The 17,731-nt window shown below is 44.3% G+C and overlaps 1 protein-coding gene across 8 annotated transcripts in view; it reads right to left on the minus strand.

Moving 5' to 3' along the window:
• The window catches only part of RPH3AL (rabphilin 3A like (without C2 domains)), a 937,664-nt gene that overhangs the window by 300,619 nt on the left and 619,314 nt on the right, over window positions 1-17,731 (minus strand). The gene's annotated exons all lie outside the window — the stretch shown is intronic.

Here is a 17,731-nt window from a genome sequence, read left to right on the forward strand (position 1 = left end):
ATGTGTGACGGTACCCTAAGAGTGTACTACCACTTGATTCTGGGCATCCACTTTCCTGCTTGTTTCGGTTGCAGACATGAATTTTTGTGTGCCTCAAAGTTAACATATGCTCAATGTACATTGCACAATCCTGATAAAGTACTATTTGTTCATTTCTCATATATAAAACACAAAGAACAAGAATAATAGCGTTTCAAAATATCTGATAATTGATAGCATACAGAATCCCATCAGTACATGGAAAGAACATGAAAGCGACAGTTATTTTAATTGTCAGAACATAAAGAATATTATGGACTGAAATGCATATTATAATACCAAACCAAATACTTAAATTAATGTCCACTGCAATCTTCAAAACATATGGAAATGTCACATTACAAGAGCAATTACAAGCACAGGCAGAGTCTCGAAAATGTATAATTACTCTTTATATTCTTTGACAAACAACAGTCTGTCAACTTTGAGAAGCATAATAAGCATAGTTTATGCCAGTCTTTCTGCACAGCTGGGAAAGATTCAATCAAATCTCTAATATTACAAATCTCAGCCAACAGAGAAAGATGACATTTTGCAAGCAGTATGATATCAAACCTTCAACATGAAGTGGAGTTATTGGAAAACATAGCACAGTTATCATTGACTTGGATGCACCTTAAAAGCAAATTATATATAAAAAAAATTCAATTACCATTTAACATTCTACAATTGAAATATGATGTATGCTTATAAACTTGCATCAATCATATAATATTTTTTAAAAAATATACGGTACTAACTATAAATGGAAATCTGGTCCCAGACTGCAGGATTTGGCTTTGTTAAATTCCACCTGTATGGAATAGGGAACCAATTATAAGAGAGTAAATGAAGCTAAAGGCCCCGTCTCACATAGCGATTTACCAACGATCACGACCAGCGATACAACCTGGCCGTGATCGTTGGTAAGTCGCTGTGTGGTCGCTGGGGAGCTGTCACACAGACAGCTCTCTCCAGCGACCAACGATCAGGGGAACGACTTCGGCATCGTTGAAACTGTCTTCAACGATGCCGAAGTCCCCCTGCGGCACCCGGGTAACCAGGGTAAACATCGGGTTACTAAGCGCAGGGCCGCGCTTAGTAACCCGATGTTTACCCTGGTTACCAAAAAAAAAAAACAGTTCATACTCGCCTTTCGGTGTCCCTTGCCATCTGCTTCCTGCTCTGACTGAGCCGCCGTACAGTGAGAGCAGAGCGCAGCGGTGACTTCACTGCTGTGATCTGCTCTCACTTTCCGGCCGGCAGTCAGTCAGAGCAGGAAGCAGACGCCGGGGGACCTGACGGACATCAGATGGTGAGTATGTACTGTTTTTTTTTTTTTACATTTACGCTGGTAACCAGGGTAAACATCGGGTTACTAAGCGCGGCCCTGCGCTTAGTAACCCGATGTTTACCCTGGTTACCAGTGAAGACATCGCTGGATCGGTGTCACACACACCGATTCAGCGATGTCAGCGGGGCCTCAATGACCAAAAAAAGGTCCAGGCCATTCCGACACGACCAGCGATCTCGCAGCAGGGGCCTGATCGCTGGTACGTGTCACACATAGCGAGATCGCTACTGAGGTCGCTGTTGCGTCACAAAACTAGTGACTCAGCAGCGATCTCGCTAGCGATCTCGCTATGTGAGACGGGGCCTTAAGAGTATAGCAACATGACTTGATCAAGGCTAAAATACAGTACTAAAGTATTAACCAGGAACAAGGTCGGGATCCAAACTTCTAGGAAGCAAGTATCCCTGTTCTGTAAAATGTTTTAGAAACACAATTTACAACAATATCATTTATGAGTTCACACACATTTCAAGAGCATACAACACATTTTGGTTATGTATTTATAAGAAGCAATCTTTGGCCACAGAAAGCTTTGACTCCGGCTGTATAAACCTATTATATAATTGCCAGGGTCTAGGATCTTTCCATTAAAGGGAATCGGTCACCTCCTGAAATGCTATTTACCTGCAAATATAGTGGCAATCTGCAGCCAGGTAAATGGTAATTAAATTGTGCCTAGCTGCCTTTCTGGAACAGCAGCCACAGGGAAAAAAATGAAGCTATATTCTGCCTACATCAGTTTTCTTACAGTCATTGGGATAGTGCAGTGAGCTGTTACAGTCACCGCTCATTATACAGTAAGCAGACTGTAATCTTGCCCATTGATTGACATCTTGCTTTGCACCCAAAAACGCTCTGCAGAGCAAGCGGTCAATCAAGGTGTAGAAGAGTTATAAGAGAGCTCACTGTATATCGGTCATTGTAAACTTACTTTTTTCCTTGTAGTTGCTGCTCCAGTAAGCCAATCAGGATTTAAACACCATTTACAAATAGATAACTACTATATCTGCAGGAAGTATTTCTGGAGGTGATAGGTTCGCTTTAACTGAATGTACCATTTTACCGGTGACCCAATCAAAGACTGTGGGATCCGACTGCACTCAGCCCTGTAAACCTACAAGATTTGATCAGAGTGACACAGATCATAATGTGCAGTACTAGCATATAGCAGCATACTAATATATTATACAAGGGATGCATCTACTGCAGCATGTTTTGTCAGTGTTAGAGAGCTAAACTTTTCTGTGCATGTACAGACATGTCTTGACATTGAACAGACACAATAGAAGTTTAGTCTTATGAAAGCACTAGAAGTGACAACATGACAAGTGCAGTACAGGGTGGCTCTACAAACAAAGGGAATTGGAGCTTTGTTTTGTGTTTAAATTTCATACAAAGGAAGAAAATAAGCTTAAATAAATCAATGACAGGATGATTGCTGTATATGGTGATGCTGAACCCTCCTGTTACCAAGTAAAATTTTGTGTCAAGTAGTTTAAATGAGGTAGGGAATCAATTAAAGATTATACTGTTCAGTGCGACCTGTCAAAGCATCTTCAGAGAAAATATGTCGAAAGTGGAGGCCATGATTTTTGAAGATTGTCAAGTCAAAGTCTTTGTTATAGTTCATGAATGTAATGCTGTGACGGTCTTCGGTAAGGAAGGGGGGGCCTCAAATTGTCTCTGAAACCCTAACTATCCTTGTCCAGGGATACTCTTGAAGGTAGAGAGACCAAAGTCTCCAGCCTTACTATGCTCCTGTAAAGCCATGATCTGTCCCATCCCCTAACCCATAAAAGCATGGGACAGAAATGTAATGGAATCAAGACAAAGACAAAACAGGGAAAAGCCGGATTACTTACCGGTAATGCTCTTTTAGTGAGTCCACGACAGCAACCTCCAGGAGAGAGGGATCTGCCCCACAGGAACAGGAAACCTATAGAAAATAAAAGGGGGTGGTCCGCATCTCCTCCTCAGTTTTGATTTCAGAGTACCAGGAGGACCGCCAGTATTAGGCAAATACCATTATTTTATGTTCAAACTTATTTGCTCTATATTTGGTAAAAAATTTAACTTATTAGTGCACACTATATTAACCTAGGGAGGGATGTGAGAGGATGCTGTCGTGGACTCACTAAAAGAGCATTACCGGTAAGTAATCCGGCTTTTTACTCTTCGCCATGACAGCACCCTATTGGAGATTTTCCAGAGACCATCACCTAGGGAGGGACCACCGTGCTGAGGACAGTCCTGCCAAAGTCTAGGTCAGAAGTTGATGATAGGTAAAGCCTATAGTGGTTATAGAAGGTAGAAGGATCTGACCAAGTTGCCGCCTTACAAATAGTTTCAATTGGAACTTCCCCTCCTTCGGCCCTGGAAGATGCCATAGCTCTGGTAGAATGTGCTGTTATGCCTTCCAGAGGGTTTTCATTCCTCGTGGAATAAGCCAGTCTGATAAGACTCTCTGATCCACCGGGATAAGGTGCCTTTTGTGACTCCATGCCCTTTCTTGGGACCCTGGAAGGATATGAAAAGAGCCCTACACTGTTGCCAGCTCCTGGTCCTTTCAATGTATTTTAACACTACTCTCCTAACATCTAGAGTGTGATGCCTCTGTTCTTCAGGAGTGGAGGGATTACTAAAAAAGGTGGGCAGGAGTATTTCTTGTGATCTATGAATTTTTTTTGCTACCTTGGGAAGGTAGGAGGGGTCTGGTTTCAGAATCAATTTATCCTGACATGTCAGCAGGAAAGGTGGATCTATGGAAATAGCTTGGATGTCACTGACTTTTCTAGCAGAAGTCAGTGCCACTAAGAGCCGTTTTGAGTGATAGGTATTTTAAGGGTATCGAGTTTATTGGTTCAAACGGAGAGTCTGTTAGGGCTTGTAGAACTAAGTTTAAATCCCAGGGGGGAATTCTAGGTATGTTAACGAGATTTATTAGTTCACAGGCTGTGATAATTCGGGACACCCATTTATTTCCTGCAACATTATGGCCATAGAGGGCTCCCAGTGCCGATACGTGGACTTTTAGCGTATTTACAGACAAACCTAGTTCCTTCCCTTTTTGAAGGAATTCTAAGATAGGTTGCATTGGGATTTCTGATGTGTTGGAAGATGTATAGAATTGTAGGAATTTCTTCAATATTTTTGTATATATTATTGTGGTGGAATGCTTTCTACTTTGAAGGAGTGTATCGATTAAACCTTCTGAGAACCCCCTTAATTTTAGTATTTGTATTTCAAATTCCAGGCTGTCAGATGGAGACTGTCCACTTGAGGATGGAAAAAGGTCCCTGGAAGAGGAGGTTGGGGATCGAGGGGAGGACCCAAGGATCTGAGACCGACATGGTTTGTAGCCACGAGAACCATGGCCTCTTGGGCCAGAATGGTGCTATCAGTATAATCCTCGCTCCTTCTTCTCTGTTCTTTCATATAACCTGTGGTAATAATATTATCGGAGGGAAGGAGTATGCCAGATTGAATTGTCAAGGGGCTTGGAGAGCATCTAGAATGTCCGGATGATCTGCTAAAGATAGGGAGGCAAATTTCCGGACTTGTTTGTTTTCCCTTGTGGCGAAGAGATCTATTTGAGGATGACCCCATAGGGATACTATCTCTTGGAAGACATGATGGTTTAGGCACAATTCCCCCTGTCTTAAAGTGTGTAGACTTAGGAAGTCTGCCTGCTGGTTGTTTTTCCCCCTTTATATGAAGTGCAGTAAGGGATAGCAGATGTTTTTCGTCTAGATCCAAGATTTCTCCAGCAGAAGACATCAGAGTCTCTGATCGAGTACCTCCTTGTCTCTTTAGCTATGTCACTGTGGTGGTGTTGTCGGAAAGGATTCTGACATCTTTTCCCTGGAGTTGTGGAAGAAAATGATACAACGCATATTTTACTGCATTTAACTCTTTAAGGTTAGATGAATTCTGAGTTTCTTCTGTGTCCCATAACCCTTGGCAAAAACTACTTCCCATATGGGTGCCCCATCCGTGAGGACTGGCATAGGTGGTTATAGTATGAGATGGTGTTATTATCCATGGAACCCCATTCATCAAATGGTTAGAATCTAGCCACCACATTAAGGAGGTCAAAACTTCCTGGGACAAAGTTATTTTTGCATCTAGATGACCAAGTAGTCTTTCCTCTTGGAGAATCTGATGTTGCATTGTCCGGGTATAGTATTGTGCCCATTGAACTGCAGGGGTACAGGAAATAAGGGATCCTAGTAACCACATTGCTTTCCTCAAGGACATGCGCTGATTATCCATCGCAGCTGTGACTTTATGTTTGATGAGTGTTATCTTTACCTGAGGAAGAAGACACTTTTGGATTGTGGAGTCTAGATGGAACCCCAAAAACGCCTGGAGGGAAAGTTGAGTAAGTCTGGATTTCTTGACATTGATGATCCAGCCCAGATCCTGTAAAGATGAAACTGCATGAGCTAGGCGGTCAGCACACTGGATAGCTGGATAGCTGAATTTCCGATGACCAAAAAGTAATCCAGGTAGGGCACAATTAAGGTCTCTTTTTGACGAAGATCACCTCTAGAATCCCCTTGGTGAAGATCCTTGGCATTGTAGAGAGGCCAAAGGGCATGGCCGCATACTGGAAATGATGAATCTTCGATTGAACCCTGAAGAATCTTTGGTATCTATCATGGATAGGGAGATGGTAGTAAGCATCTTTTAGATCAATGCCCCCATCATGCAATTTGGAAAAAGGAGTTTTATGGTAGATCTGATAGACTCCATTTTAAATTTATGATTTTGAAAGAATGAATTAAATTTTTTTAGGTTTATGATTGTTCTGAATGAACCATCGGGTTTGGAAACCAGGAATAGGGGAGAATAGAATCCTCTACCTTCCTGCCCCTAAGGAACCCAGACTAAAACCCGTTTAGATAATAGGGTTTGAATTTCCACCTCTAGGGCCTTTTGTTCTATAGGCGAATTGAGGGATGTTATAATATAGGATTCGTGGGCTAAGCGAATGAATTGTAATTTAATTCCATCTCTGATTGTATTCAAAATCCACGAGCTAGTTGTTATTTTTTCCCACTGAGGAAAAAAATTTTTTAATCTACCCCCTACTGGAGTAATTGGATCTTCAGTATTTGTTTTCTTTTGGGGGGTTGGGTCTTCTGAACATGGTACCTCTCCATTTCGCCTCTTTAGTGGCCCATCTTGTCTGCCTCATGTTTGCATTCTCTTGCCGAATGGCCTTCTTTTAAAGGCTCTCCTATAAAAGGGAATAGAAGAGTCAGGAAAAGCTTTTTTCCTGTCCTTTGCCTTTTTGAGTATTTGAACTAGGGTTTTTCCAAAGAGAAACTCACCCTCACATGGAATAGCACATATTTTGGATTTTGACTGCGTGTCCCCTTTCCAGCTTTTCATCCATAACGCCTGTCTGGCATTATTTAATTACAAGATCTGCGGACCTTGCTGCCAAGCAGAGAGAATCTGCAGATGCGTCAGCCAAAAAGGCTGCTGCCCCTTGAATTAAGGGGATAGCAGCCCACAATTTTTCTCGAGACTTTGTTCTCAATTTGTTGGTCCAGCTGGTCAATCCAAATGAGCATTGACCTAGCAGTGCATGTACTAGCTACTACCAGTTTGAATATGCCTGTAGTTGCCTCCCAAGACCTTTTTAGCGATGACTCCGCTTTATGGTCAAGAGGGTCAGAAAGTAGTCTCTCATCTTCTACAGGTAATGTGGACTGCCTAGAGGTAGACGCCACAGCTGCATCCACCTTAGGGACCTTGGTCCATGTAAGCAGCTCATCGTCACTGAACGGGTATTTTCGTTTTGACGCAGAGGGTAGAAAACTTTTCTGATCTTGCTTTTCCCATTCTCTTTTTATCAAAGCTTTGACTGCCGGAATAACCGGAAAGGATCTCCTTTTTCTCTAGGCTAAACCCGCAAACATTATCTCCTGCGTGGTTTGAGCGACTTTTCTCTCCTCACACCCCATAGTGTCTCTTACCGACTTCACTAAATTGTCCACACTATCCAAGGGAAAACATGACCATCCCTCAATTTCTGATGATGACGACGATGATGATGATGATGATGATAGGGAAGCGTCTGAGACTATCACTTGGCCACTATCGGAATCTGATGAGGATATTGATGTTTTAGTTTTACTTTTGCTTTTTTGTGGTTTATCCTGGGACATAGCCTTTAATTCCACCCTAATAATGGCACATAAGTCCGTAATAGATACTGCCGCTCCCTGTGTGGTCTCAGTTATGCAGTATTTGCAAAGCTTTTTAGGGTATGAGTCTGGAAGGGGCTGGCTACATAAAGTGCATTGCTTATGTTTAGTTTTTTGCCTTTTTGATCTGACGAGAGTAAGACATAGCGAGAGAAGGAGAAAGAGAGAAAAAGCGGGGAAGGTGTCAGCTTAATGGGCAGAGTTTTAAACTCACCCAGTGAAGCTATCAGTACCGAATCAGAAGGCCGAGGTCCTGTCCTGGATCTGGGGTCCGCTGCATCGCTTCTACGACCACTATCCGAGGTTCCCCTGCTTGAGTGATCCTTGGTGGGGGCTGCTGAGTCTCCTGCTGGAGGATCCATAGTCCCTGGGGATGACATGTTGCATCGCCGAACACAGAGCATGTTTGGTTTTTATAGAGCACTTCCTCTCATTTTTTTTTTTTGAGCCTTCTAGTGGTTCCGGGTCGTTATTGCGGCTCTGCACATGCACGAATCAGCGCTTCCCCCACCGCTGATATCGGCCTAGACGCCCCGGAAGTTCAATGTCTACTTCCAGGGCAAAAGCATCTGTGGCGGTCGGCGCATGGGCGGGATTGCCTGGTTGCTAGGGAATCCCCACATGTACTTATGCTGGCTAACAGATGTAAATCATTCAGCTGCGGCAAGAAAAACTAAATCTCCGAGCACTAAAAAATACTCGGAGGACCCCCGAGCATACTCGACAAAATCTCTAGTAACGAGTATATTCGCTCATCATTAAAAATTGCCCATAAATCAGGGTCAAAGAGATATAGTAACAACGCAGTCTTATCCTAAATAGAAAAGATTAGCTAGAGGGAGGGGGCTAGTGAACTCCCCCTTTCTTACCTTACCACAGAGGTTGGCACCCTAAGTTCAACACAGTGCCTGTTATGATCTGGTGACCTTGGAGCCACATGAAAACTTTCTCTGGAGTCGGTGGAACCTGTACTGACCACAAATCCTGAACTAACACCGCAACTAGAAGTAGCCGTGGGGTGTGCCTAACAAACCCTAGACACCTCGACACAGCCGGAGGACTAAATACCCCTATAGATGGAAATAGGAATGCTATCTTGCCTCAGAGCAGACCCCCAAAGGATAGGCAGCCCCCCATGAATAATGACTGTGAGTAGGAGAAGAATAGACACACAGGTAGAAAACAGGATTTAGCAAAAGAGGCCACTCTAGCTAAATAGGAAAGGATAGGACAGATTACTAGGCGGTCAGAATTAAAACCCTTCCAAAAATATCCACAGCAGATAATACAAAAAGTTCCACAATCTAACTAAAGACATGGAATGTATATCTGCCACTCCAGAGAATCCAACAAGACTGAGAAAATACTGACACAGTCTAAGCTGGACAAGAAAACACAAAGAAGAGCACTGAATTGTGAAGCACACAGCATGTGTGCCACAGGAAAAAAAAACCAGACACTTATCTTTGCTGATTTGGCAGAAAGGCAGGAGGAACCAGGCAGAGGTCCAACACCTCCCAACAACAGTTGACAACTGGGAAGGACTAATGAATCCTGCACACCTAAATACCCCAGTCAGAACTGCAATCAGCAGACACACCTGACCAGGACTGCAACTCAGGGACAACTGCATTACCACCTACTACCACCGGAGGGAACCCAAAAGCAGAATTCACAACAGTACCCTCCCCTTGAGGAGGGGTCACCGAACCCTCACCAGCGCCCCCAGGCCGATCAGGACGAGCCAGATGAAAGGCACGGACCAGATCAGCAGCATGGACATCAGAAGCAAAAACCCAAGAATTATCCTCCTGGCCATAACCCTTCCATTTGACAAGGTACTGAAGCCTCCGCCTCGAAAAACGAGAATCCAAAATCTTCTCAACCACATACTCCAACTCCCCATCAACCAAAACAGGGGCCGGAGGATCAACAGAGGGAACAACGGGCACCACATATTTCCACAATAAAGATCTATGGAAGACATTATGGATAGCAAAAGAGGCCGGAAGCGCCAATCGAAAAGACACCGGATTAATAATCTCAGAAATCCTATAAGGACCAATAAACCAAGGCTTAAACTTAGGGGAAGAGACCTTCATAGGAACATGATGGGAAGACAACCAAACCAAATCCCCAACCCGAAGCCGGGAACCAACACACCGACGACGGTTAGCAAAACATTGAGCCTCTTCCTGAGACAACACCAAATTGTCCACCACATGAGCCCAAATCTGCTGCAACCTGTCAACCACAGAATCCACACCAGGACAGTCAGAAGGCTCAACCTGCCCAGAAGAAAAACGAGGATGAAAACCAAAATTACAAAAAAAAGGCGAAACCAAAGTAGCCGAACTAGCCCGATTATTAAGGGCAAACTCGGCCAATGGCAAAAAGGCCACCCAATCATCCTGATCAGCAGACACAAAGCATCTCAAATAAGTCTCCAAAGTCTGATTAGTTCGCTCGGTCTGGCCATTTGTCTGAGGATGAAATGCAGAAGAAAAATTCAAATCAATGCCCAGCCTAGCACAAAAGGCCCGCCAAAACCTAGAAACAAACTGGGAACCTCTGTCGGACACAATATTCTCCGGAATACCATGCAAACGAACCACATGCTGAAAAAACAACGGAACCAACTCTGAAGAGGAAGGCAATTTAGGCAAAGGCACCCAATGAACCATCTTAGAAAACCAGTCACAAACAACCCAGATAACCGACATCCTCTGGGAAACCAGAAGATCCGAAATAAAATCCATAGAAATATGCGTCCAGGGCCTCTCAGGGACCGGCAATGGCAAAAGTAACCCACTAGCATGGGAACAACAAGGCTTGGCCCGCGCACAAGTCCCACAGGACTGCACAAAAGAACGCACATCACGTGACAACAAAGGCCACCCAAAGGACCTACCAACCAAATCTCTGGTACCAAAAATACCAGGATGACCAGCCAACACAGAACAGTGAACCTCAGAAATCACTCTACCAGTCCATCCGTCAGGAACAAACAACTTCCCCACAGGACAGCAGTCAGGTCTATCAGCCTGAAATTCCTGAAGAACCCGCCGTAAATCAGGGGAAATGGCAGAAAGGACCACCCCTTCTTTCAGAATGCCGACCGGTTCAAGGACCTCAGGAGAATCAGGCAAAAAACTCCTAGAAAGGGCATCAGCCTTAATATTCTTAGAACCCGGAAGATACGAAACCACGAAATCAAAACGGGAAAAAAACAAGGACCATCGAGCCTGTCTAGGACTCAGCCGTTTGGCAGACTCGAGGTAAATCAAATTCTTATGATCGGTCAGGACCACAATACGGTGCTTAGCTCCCTCAAGCCAATGTCGCCACTCCTCAAATGCCCACTTCATAGCCAACAACTCCCGATTGCCGACATCATAATTGCGTTCAGCAGGTGAAAACTTGCAGGAGAAGAAGGCACACGGTTTCATCAAAGAACCAACAGAATCCCTTTGAGACAAAACGGCCCCTGCCCCAATCTCAGAAGCATCAATCTCAACCTGAAACGGAAGAGAAACATCTGGTTGGCGCAACACCGGAGCAGAAGTAAATCGGCGTTTAAGCTCCTGAAAGGCAGAGACAGTCGCAGAGGACCAATTCGCCACATCAGCGCCTTTTTTCGTCAAATCAGTCAAGGGTTTAACCACGCTGGAGAAGTTAGTAATGAACCGGCGATAAAAATTTACAAAACCCCAAAATTTCTGAAGGCTCTTCATGGATGTGGGTTGATTCCAATCATGAATGGCCTGAACCTTAACCAGATCCATCTCCATAGATGAGGGAGAAAAAATAAAGCCCAAAAAAGAAACCTTCTGCACCCCAAAGAGACACTTAGACCCCTTCACAAACAAAGCATTGTCACGAAGGATCTGAAATACCATCCTGACCTGTTCCACATGAGATTTCCAATCATCGGAAAAAATCAAAATATCGTCCAAATATACAATCAAGAATTTATCAATATAAGTCCGGAAGATATCATGCATGAAGGATTGAAAAACAGATGGAGCGTTAGTGAGCCCGAATGGCATCACAAGGTATTCAAAATGGCCTTCGGGCGTATTAAACGCAGTTTTCCATTCATCACCCTGCTTAATACGAACCAAATTATATGCCCCCCGAAGGTCAATCTTCGTAAACCAACTAGCCCCCTTAATCCTAGCAAACAAATCGGAAAGCAAAGGTAAAGGGTATTGAAACTTGACCGTGATCTTATTCAAGAGTCGATAATCAATACAAGGTCTCAAGGAGCCATCCTTCTTGGCAACAAAAAAAAACCTGCTCCCAATGGTGAAGAAGATGGCCGAATATGCCCTTTCTCCAAAGACTCCTTAACATAACTCCACATGTTCAGGCACAGACAGGTTGAAAAGTCGGCCCTTAGGAAACTTACTGCCTGGAATCAAGTCAATAGCACAATCACAGTCCCTGTGCGGTGGAAGGGAACTGGACTTGGGCTCATCTAATACATCCTGAAAATCAGACAAAAAATCTGGAATTTCAGAAGAGGAAGAAGAGGAGATTGACATCAAAGGAAAATCATTATGAACCCCCTGACAACCCCAACTAGTCACAGACATAGATTTCCAATCCAACACAGAATTATGTACCTGCAACCACGGAAAACCCAGCACGATAACATCATGCAAATTATGCAACACCAGAAATCGACAATCTTCCTGATGGGCTGGCGCCATGTGCATGGTCACCTGTGTCCAAAACTGGGGCTTATTTTTAGCCAAAGGTGTAGCATCAATCCCCCTTAAAGGAATAGGGTTCTGCAAAGGCTGCAAGGGAAAACCACAACGCCTGGCAAACTCAAAATCCATTAAGTTCAAGGCGGCGCCTGAATCCACAAACGCCATGACAGAAAATGATGACAATGAGCAGATCAAGGACACCGATAACAGAAATTTAGGTTGTACAGTACTGATAGTAAATGAACTAGCGATCCTTTTTATCCGCTTAGGGCAGACTGAAGTGACATGAGAAGCGTCGCCACAATAATAACACAACCTATTCTGACGTCTGAATCCTTGTCGTTCTGTTCTAGACAAAATCCTATCACACTGCATTGGCTCAGGACTTTGCTCTAAGGACGACGCCACAGCGCGCACAGTTTGACGCTCCCGCAAGCGCCGATCAATCTGAATGGCCAGACACATAGAATCACTCAGACCGGAAGGCGTGGGAAACCCCACCATAACATCTTTAATGGATTCAGAAAGACCCTTTCTGAAAATTGCTGCCAAAGCATCATCATTCCATTTAGTCAACACAGACCATTTTCTGAATTTCTGACAATACAATTCTGCCGCCTCTTGACCCTGAGACAGGGCCAACAAGGTTTTCTCCGCTTGATCCACAGAATTCGGTTCATCATATAATAATCCTAAAGCCTGAAAAAAGGAATCTACATTAAGCAAGGCCGGATTCCCAGATTCAAGGGAAAATGCCCAATCCTGTGGATCGCCACGCAGCAGGGAGATGACAATTTTAACCTGCTGAATGGAATCACCGGAGGATCGTGGTCTCAGAGCAAAAAACAGTTTACAATTGTTTTTAAAACCCCAAAATTTGGACCTATCACCAAAAAACAAATCAGGAGTAGGAATCTTCGGCTCTAAAGCAGGAGTCTGAACAATATAATCAGAAATACCCTGTACCCTAGCAGCAAGCTGGTCTACACGAGAAGCTAATTCCTGAACATCCATGCTAGCACAAGACTCCTCAGCCACCCATAAATAAAGAGGGAAGAAAAGATAAAACAGACTGCAGAAAAAAAAATGGCTCAACACCTTTCTTCCCTTCTTCTGAGATGCATTTAACTCATTATGGGCCAGTTGTACTGTTATGATCTGGTGACCTTGGAGCCGCATGAAAACTTTCTCTGGAGTCGGTGGAACCTGTACTGACCGCAAATCCTGAACTAACACCGCAACTAGAAGTAGCCGTGGGGTGTGCCTAACAAACCCTAGACACCTTGACACAGCCGGAGGACTAAATACCCCTATAGATGGAAATAGGAATGCTATCTTGCCTCAGAGCAGACCCCCAAAGGATAGGCAGCCCCCCAAGAATAATGACTGTGAGTAGGAGAAGAATAGACACACGCAGGTATAAAACAGGATTTAGCAAAAGAGGCCACTCTAGCTAAATAGGAAAGGATAGGACAGATTACTAGGCGGTCAAGTATTAAAACCCTTCCAAAAATATCCACAGCAGATAATACAAAAAGTTCCACAATCTAACTAAAGACATGGAATGTATATCTGCCACTCCAGAGAATCCAACAAGACTGAGAAAATACTAACACAGTCTAAGCTGGACAAGAAAACACAAAGAAGAGCACTGAATTGTGAAGCACACAGCATGTGTGCCACAGGAAAAAAAAAAAACAGACACTTATCTTTGCTGATTTGGCAGAAAGGCAGGAGGAACCAGGCAGAGGTCCAACAACTCCCAACAACAATTGACAACTGGCAAGGACTAATGAATCCTGCACACCTAAATACCCCAGTCAGAACTGCAATCAGCAGACACACCTGACCAGGACTGCAACCCAGGGACAACTGCATTACCACCTACTACCACCGGAGGGAACCCAAAAGCAGAATTCACAACAGGTGCCCCCACTCAACGCTGGCTCTCCCTTATGACCCTAAAGGGAGGAACTAACAGAAAACCAACACCAATAACAAAGTGCTATAGTGCAATAAAATGGCATGTATCTATTAAAGAGAGACCATGTAGATGATGGCTGTCACTATAGTATACTTTTTATGACAAGAATCAAAGAAAAAGAACAAATGGGTTCATAACAAAAAGTACACTAGGCAAAACTATTGGTGATTTTTTGGTAGACAGCACCAATAGTAAACTGAAGCAGGGGAACCAACATACATAATATCAGGGTCAACAATAATTAAAAAGGGCTTTTTGGACATGTAAGATAATCAAAAAAGAAGCCTAATTTACAGCACAGCGTTTGTAGTACATAAACATGGCATAGATAACGAACACCCCTTAAGACATATTAGAAAAATTCAGATAGATACAGGCAATAAAAATAATTATTTATCCATGAATTTCATGGCAGTGGTCAAAACAATGCATTGAATAATAGAGGATGTACTGATCCAATGTAATGATGTAGGCCCATCCTGACGCATTTCCCCTAGGGAGATAGAACAGGTTTCATCAGGAGAGGAAGCTTGTGGATGTGAAGCTACTACCATGAGCCACATCCCATAGTGACCGCTTGAAATAAAGAGTTGCATATGTCTCACCATCATCTCATAATTATAATGTCCTGCCAAAGTGTAGCGGAATTTGTCACCGGAGGCTAGGTGGAATGCAAATGCGCTCAATGAGGCCATCAGGAGAGGAAAAATGGCTTGTGGATGGAAAGCTACTACCATGAGCCACATCCCATAGTGACCGCTTGAAATAAAGAGTTGCATATGTCTCACCATCATCTCATAATTATAACGTCCTGCCAAAGTGTAGCGGAATTTGTCACCACAGGCTAGGTGGAATGCAAATGCGCTCAATGAGGCCTGCTAGACGTCACCGGAAGTGAACTAATCAAGGAAGGTACCAAGGTGGTGGAAAGCAAATGCGCTCCACAAAGTCTACCGACCGCTGCACATCACTGGAAGTGATGTAATTGAAGGCGGTGCCAAAGGAATGGGCAAGACAAAAAGACAACTAAGGGTCAAAATAAATGAACACGTTAGGACGTCAACCATAAATGTGACACCCCCACCATTACTAAGCAGTGGGCTTGATGTCAAAATGCAATACAAAGGTGACATCAACCTCACAAACCATGAAGAGAGAGTTTGAGGGCACAGATGGAGGCCCTAGAGGAGGTGAAGGAGGCAGAAGCAGTAGAGGAACTGTTAGATACAGAGGTTTGTCCCGCAAGCTTTGGGGATTACAAGACTTGTGGAGCAGCCCCTTCCCCGCAGCCACCCATTATCAGTGAGAAATAACATCCCTGGCCATGCTTGCTCATCCAGGTGTCAGTGGCAAAATGCACCCTGGCAGACATAGATTTTTTCAAGGAACAGGTGATGTTGTCTGAGACATGCTGGTGTAGCGCAGGCACAGCTTTCTTAAAAAAGTTACGGCAACTGGTACTGAGGACTGCTATGGCCATCAGCTTTTGGAAACAGTCTGTATCCACCAGGCGGAATGGCAGGATTTCCATGGCCAACAGATTGGAGTGGGTGACGTTCATGCTCTTAGGTTTGGCATATGTAGGAAAAAAATCTTTTACATGACCACAACTGCGGGACCAAGGGCTGGCTGCTGGTATGAGTGAGGGTGGAGTAGAGTGAACATGATAAACTGCTGGACTGTGAGGGAGGTGCAGGAGGAGATTTTACAGTGGACTGAGAGAGATGTATTGTGCTCAGTGTCTGAGATCGGTCAAAATCAGCAGGCATGTCCATTTCCGTAACAGCTGATGGGATCTCACTCACCCCAACTTTAGAGGCTACACAAGTGGAGGTTCTGTGGCTGGAGACCTGTGTGAGAACGCTTGCCACAGTGTCACAGGAGGAAGAAGCATCAGATGCGGTTGTTGGGGCAGCCAGTGGTTGGCGAGGCCTGCTAGGCTGCATTTTAGTGCAGTGAGATTCCCAGATTAATGCATGCAGTTGTCAAATTATTGTAATTTTTGCTTTTACTGAGTCATTTTGTTTTACAAAGTTGGCAGATAACAAGAGTTGGAACATCCTTTGCAGTCTCAAAAAAGACCCAGGCTAGGCAACCCTTGCTACTCCTGTGAACTGCAGACCCTCAACTGATGCTGCCTACAGTCAGAGATGTGGCTGAGGATGCAGTTCTTGTCGTGGTTGTTTCATTCCTTGTCTGTGCGGGAAACCACAATGTAACCCTCCCTGTCTTTCTTCTCCTCCACCTCCTCAGTTGAGTTACTTTGCTGCTTGCCTCTGGGTTCACACAAAGTGTGATCTACCACCTCATTGTCATCCTCTCTGTACTCCCACTCCTTGCCCTGAGAGATTCCATCTCCTCTTCTGGTCATGACAGCACAGTAGAGTAAGGCTACGTTCACATTTGCGTTGTTGGGTGCAGCATCGGCAACGCAACCAACAACGCATGTACACAACGCAGCGTTTTGCGACGCATGCGTTGTCATAAGATAGTAAGGATCAGGACTTTCGGCGCAGGGAAAATGCTACAAGTAGCGTCCTCTGTGCCCTGTCTTGTGTGTGAATATGACGCATGCGTCGTAAAACGCATTACAACGCATACCGGCGCATGTCCATGCGCCCCCCATGTTACAGATAGGGGCGCATGACGCATGCGTCGGTATGCGTCGACGACGCTGTGCCCAACAACGCAAATGTGAATGTTACCTAAGCTTGCGCTTCAGGCATCAGAGTCACATCAGGATCACCTCCACCCCAGGGTTAACTTCTAGTGATGAGGGTATGGATTCTGCTCAGACCATACTTCGTCCCTCCTCGGACCCTACTGAAAAAAATTTGGGGCATGGAAGCAAATGCTTCTCCTCTCAAGTCTGTGAATTTTTGGAGCAGACCTCTGATGCCCATGAAATAGAATGTGTGAACAGTTCTGCAGACTCACTCATCTGTGGTTCTCCACAGTCAGTTAGGTGGTTGGAGAGTTGTGACGTGGGGGGAAGAGAGGGTAATTGGAGTATCATCTCTGAGGATTGTACTGTGTGCGATGTTAAAGTGGAGGAAGTGAAGGAAAGACATAGTGTGGCTGAACCACAGAATTAGCACAAAAGATTTATATGCTGAAATGTGGACTGGTGTTTGGACCACATGTTTAACACAAAGGATTTAGATGCTAAAATTTGTACTGGTGGCTGGACCACATAATTAGCACAAAGGATTTATATGCTGAAATGTGGACTGGTGGCTTAACCACACAATTAGCATAAAGTATGTGTCACGGGGGTAATGGGTAGACTACAGCTGATTACCCAGGCCCCTGCAATATCCCTCAAACTAGGGAAACCCTGTCTGTCCCTCTCCCAGAGTTTACACTGAAGGTGTGCATGTCTGGGCCACCAGGCCTGACCCTGAGTCCTGTTTCAGTACTAAGATGAAACCTCCACCCA

Source organism: Ranitomeya variabilis, chromosome 3 (assembly GCF_051348905.1).
Source record: "Ranitomeya variabilis isolate aRanVar5 chromosome 3, aRanVar5.hap1, whole genome shotgun sequence".
Taxonomy (NCBI): Eukaryota; Metazoa; Chordata; class Amphibia; order Anura; family Dendrobatidae; genus Ranitomeya; species Ranitomeya variabilis.